We start from the raw sequence: 5,382 nt of genomic DNA, 5'->3' as shown, positions 1-5,382 counted from the left end.
CAGGCCCCAATCCTTGCGGGAGACCCTCATGAACAGAGCAGAGTATCTTCTGATCTTTTTCTGAATGTAGGTCAGATGAGGGGTGAATGAGAGGTTATTATCTAGGACAATCCCGAGGTGTTTTAGTTCCTTTGTCAGCTTAATTGTAGTTCCTTGGATGCGGATTTGTGGTGGTCTCCTGATGTCCAGGTTACCTTTTAACAGTATTGAGCTGGTCTTGGTTGAGGATATGCGGAGATTGTTTTCGTCGGTCCACTTCTGTAGGATGTCAATGGCGCGAGTAGCAGAAGTTTCTAGCCTGGCTCTGCTGTCCTCTCGCAGTACCAGGGTCAGGTCGTCCGCGTATGCCTGAGTTGCCACACGACCTAGGTCTAGATTTAGAAAACCGTCGAGAACCATGTTCCAGAAGAGCGGGCCCAAGATTAGACATTGTGTTGTATGAAAGGAGAGAAGGTTAGCACTCCCCTTGATAAGGACGGACTGGCCTCTGGGCCTAATACATATAAGGTTAAGGCACCGCCGCTTACTTCGCGGCGCTTAACCAATTTTTTTATAAAATGCACTGTTTGCTTGATGTTTGCAGAGCAATCGGGTACGGGACATGATACTGCCAAGGGGGATGTCTTTGTGTGTGCGATGCAAGGAGTGTATCGATATCAGGCAACAACTCGGCGTTCTTGTGGGCCTATATGAGAGCTTGAAGGACAGGGTGGATGCCCTCGAAGAAACTAAATTGAGGGGCCCATCAAGCTCTCAGCTGCCCACATCAACGCCAGAGCTTGCACTTGGGCATCGCGTGACACAGAGACAACCCCCAAGGCAGAATGCGCTGGTCCCGAAGGAACTAGTAGTTGTTGGTGACTCTATTGTCAGGGAAACGGGTAACATGCTTTGTAAAAAAGATAGGTGGAACAGGACCAGGGTATGTCTGCCAGGGGCAAAGGTTGATGACGTTGTAGAGCGAATATCATCTTTTAAGGGCACAAAAGGTGATATAGTTGTACACGTTGGCACTAATAATATTAAGAGTAGGAGACCGGCAGAATTACTTAACAAGTACAGGTCACTGTTGAACAAAAGCCGAGAATTAGGGTTGAATTTGAAAGTGTCTGCAATTCTGCCCAGACACGATAGGAGGGAGTATATGATGAGAGCCTTGTCGATCAATTCGGCCCTGGAAAGATTGTGCAAGGCTCAAGGGGTAGAATTTTTTTCAGCCTGGACTGTACTTGTTAACAGGAGAGATTGCTTCTACAGGGATGGGATACACTTAAATAGAAAGGGTGCAAGAATATTTGCTGATGCTATCGAGGCAGTGTTAGGTGGGTCGGAAAACTGCTAGCTTGGGGGGAGACAAAGACCAATAGATTGACAGTAGCCACTGGCAGAGGTGAAAGAGATTCTTGCACTGCTTCTATTAGAATGAGCAGAAGCCTGAAAAACAAGATGCATGGTATTTCAGAGACTGCTGGGAGCCATTGCGGTACAAGTAAACACATGGGTTGTGTTAGGGTAGCTAAGAATAGAAACAGGTGCAGGTATACTTGCGTGTACACCAATGCTAGGAGTTTAGTAAATAAATTTGATGAATTTGAGGTATTGCTCAAAACATCAAAGGCAGATATTGTTGGGATATCAGAGACGTGGTGTCACACAGATATAAGGGATGCAGAACTGCAATTTGGGGAGTACAACGTCTACAGAAAGGATAGACAGGATAGGAAGGGGGGAGGGGTTATGCTATTAGTTAAGAAACACATAAAAACCAAGGAAGTGAAGCCAGTCGACATCGCTGGACAGTGCAGTGTTGAGTCAGTTTGGTGTGACATAAGCATTGGGAGATCAAAATTGAGAGTAGGAGTGTACTATAGGCCTAATGACTCTGATGAGTATAATAAGGAACTGTACAGGGAAATAGAGTGGGCCAGTAAATCAGAGAGTCTTATAATGGGAGATTTTAATTTCCCAGATATTGACTGGAATTTGGGGGCTGGTTACTCACACACTAGCAGGGCTTTTGTGGATTTATTGGATGATTGTTTTCTACATCAGCATGTTCGGGAGGCAACTAGAGGGAGTAATACTCTTGATTTGATTATCAGCAGTGATTCTCCATGCATTAAGAATCTGCAGATAAATGAACCACTAGGTGGCAGTGATCACAGTGTGCTGAAGTGGGATTTACTCAAAGAGGTAACTACCATTAGGGGTAAAGGGAAGGGTTATTGCTTCCGTAAAGGCGACTACGATGGACTGAGACAGTATTTAAATTCTGTACAGTGGGACCAACTGATGATGTTACCAACAGCAAATTCAAAATGGGAAGCATTCAAAGAACTTATCTTGGAAGCAACTAGGCTTTACATACCAACTAAGAAATATTGTTCAAGGTTTAGGCCAAAATGGATGTCAGATGAACTAATGAGGCACATGGCAGAGAAGAAAAATGCATGGGATACATATAAATTAACACATGACACAGAAGCCTATGATAGATACAAGTTGATATGCAACCAAGTTACAAAGGAGGTTAGGCAGGCAAAGGCAGATTACGAGAAATCCTTGGCAAGGGATGCAAAGAAAAACAGCAAAGAGTTCTTTACTTATGTTAACTCTAGAAGGAAGGGGATGAATCAGATTGGTCCATTTGATATTGATGGGTCAACTGTTGATGATCCTGCTCAGGTAGCTAACAAACTAAATGAATATTTTGCATCGACATTCACACATGAGGAGTTATTCAGCAAGGGGAATGCCAGAGGTGTATTCAACTCTAGCAGTAAGCTACAGAATCTTGAAATAACTGGGAGTAAAGTGGAGGAGAAACTGTTGAAGATAAACACAAGAAAGGCACCTGGGGTGGATGGGATCTATCCAGTTATATTAAAGGAGGCAGCAAAGGAAGTAAGCAAACCCTTAGCCATAATTATGAGAGCTTCCTTGGACTCAGGGTAGGTCCCATAGACTGGAAATGTGCAAATGTGACCCCAATTCACAAAGGAGGATCAAAGGCTGACACAAGTAATTATAGACCTGTGAGCTTAACTTCTGTTCCAGGAAAATTAATGGAGGCACTGGTTAAAGAAGCACTGCAGGATCATTTAGACAAGACTTCAGTTATAGCTCAGACACAGCATGGTTTTGTTAAGGGGAAGTCTTGCCTGACCAACTTGATTGGATACTATGATGCAGTCACAAAAGAACTGGATGCAGGGAATAACTTTGATATTATATACTTGGATCTTAGAAAGGCTTTTGATACTGTTGCACATGGAAGACTGCTACACAAATTGGAGCAGTGTGACATTGGAGGCAAATTGCTGCTATGGATAAAGGGGTGGTTGAGGGGGAGAAGACAGAGAGTGGTAATCAATGGACACTGCTCATCGTGGACTAATGTTATTAGTGGAGTCCCTCAGGGCTCAGTGTTGGGTCCATTATTGTTTTCTGTATTTGTAAATGATATTGATGATGGTATATCAAGCTTAATGTCCAAGTTTGCAGATGATACGAAGGTTGGCAGGGTTGTCAAGGACACTACTGACACTATGCTGCTGCAGCAGGATCTGGAAAGGTTGAGCAGATGGGCTGAGAGGTGGCAAATGAAGTTTAACATTGACAAATGTAAAGTACTACACATGGGAAACAGCAACCCCAGAGCAACGTATTAACTCTGTGGTACTACACTGACAGTGGTAGAGAATGAAAGGGACTTGGGGGTGATTGTGCAGGCAGATATGAAGTTCTCTGAGCAGTGCAGACGGGCTGCAAGAGTAGCTCATGGAGTATTGTCAATGATATACAGGAATTTTTCCAGCAGGGATAAGGAGGTGATTATTCCCTTGTATAAGGCAATGGTCAGGCCACACCTGGAGTACTGTATACAGGTCTGGAGGCCTCATTTCAAGAAGGATGTAGAGCTGCTGGAACGAGTACAGAGAAGGGCAACAAGATTAGTGAATGGAACAAAGGGGTGCTCTTACGAAGAAAGGCTTAAGTTTTGCAAATTACAGTGTCTGGAGACTAGGCACCAGCGAGGTGATCTGATAGAGGTGTATAAAGCCTTGAATGGTTTAAGCATGCTCAATGCTGATGGGATTCTTCCTCTAGCTCAGAAAAATCACCTGAGAGGGCATAAATTCAAATTGAGGAAAGACAGATGTAGGATAGACGTGCGGAAATTTGCCTTTAGCCAGCGGGTGGTTGGTTGGTGGAACAGACTGCCATCCCTTGTGGTGGAGGTTGATAGCCTAAATAAGGTTAAGGCTCAGCTGGACAGGTATTTTGAACGAACAGAGGGGTGAAGTGGAAGTGGGTTTTTTTTTTTTTTTTTTTGGCTGATGCTGCATAAGCTTGCTTTCTTGCATCGAATGCCTCTGCTAATGCTAATGCTAATTAATCTCAGACCTTCTACTTATCGTGTTTCCGAATCCGTTTTGATTTCTTAGCATTTATTCGAAAATGTTTGTCCAAAATTAGAATTTGTTTACATGCAAATTATAACTTCTAAAGTTCATTAGTCTCTAATTACTGAAGTACCACGCTAAAATAGATTACTTGGGGACTGACGAACTAATTACCGTAATGTGCGCGAAACGATTATAAATTATTGGAGATTAATGAACTCGGGAGAATGCAGAGAAATGTTAAGAGACTAACGAAGAGGGCATTTGTTGGAGTAGCTAATTACTCTTTAGATAAAAATACAGTATATATATTTTTTTACATCTGGTTTTTTACACAGAGAAATCATCAGTGTTTACCCAAAGCTTTAAATAACCCAATCGATTCATAACGCAGATCCTTCTTTCCAGAGTTCATAACTAACAGAAATAGAATTTATCCCAATAAGACAACTTTGGACCAATAATGGATTTGCAATTCCATATACATGTAAGTCGAATTTGCCAATATTTTGGCCCTCACTGCCATTTTTCATGCTATCAGAATTGAAGAGCATGGATATGTTGTTGTTGTTGTAGGGTTTTAGGAGCCTCAGCGACTAAGACCTTATTGCTCCATGTATACTGTCTGTAAATTACGTGTGTTCCGAGGTAGATGTTATGTTTTGCTGGACGAAAAACCCGAGTTTCCGGGAGAAAAAACCATGTTACCCTCGCCTGAAACTGACTAACTCAGCCACGTTGTGAAAAAGGCTCATAAAAATTGTGTCATCGACGAGACTCGAATTCAGGTCTTTTCCACTCAGTGTGGGGAGGACGGCGATCCTACCAACTGTGCAACCACGAGGGCCACGGATATGCATTTTTTAAAATCTATCTTAATAGCATGTGACACAATTAATGAATTAATCCATACTTATATTAAACTACACTACTTTACCTAAAGTATCCGGACATTCTTTCCCACCAAATACAGTGA

At 42.6% G+C, this 5,382-nt stretch overlaps 1 non-coding gene across 1 annotated transcript; it reads left to right on the top strand.

Annotated features, from left to right (window-relative positions):
• Positions 1-431: 431 nt before the first annotated feature.
• LOC150090380 (U6atac minor spliceosomal RNA) lies at positions 432-553 on the top strand. Its single transcript, XR_016546712.1, has one exon. It is a non-coding gene; the product is annotated as a U6atac minor spliceosomal RNA (small nuclear RNA).
• Positions 554-5,382: the final 4,829 nt, after the last annotated feature.

This window comes from Mastigoproctus giganteus, chromosome 2 (assembly GCF_048544385.1).
Source record: "Mastigoproctus giganteus isolate SK-2022 chromosome 2, ASM4854438v1, whole genome shotgun sequence".
NCBI classification, from domain to species: domain Eukaryota; kingdom Metazoa; phylum Arthropoda; class Arachnida; order Uropygi; family Thelyphonidae; genus Mastigoproctus; species Mastigoproctus giganteus.
The sequence above is the reverse complement of the archived record's forward strand: the minus strand, read 5'-3'. Positions and strand labels throughout refer to the sequence as shown.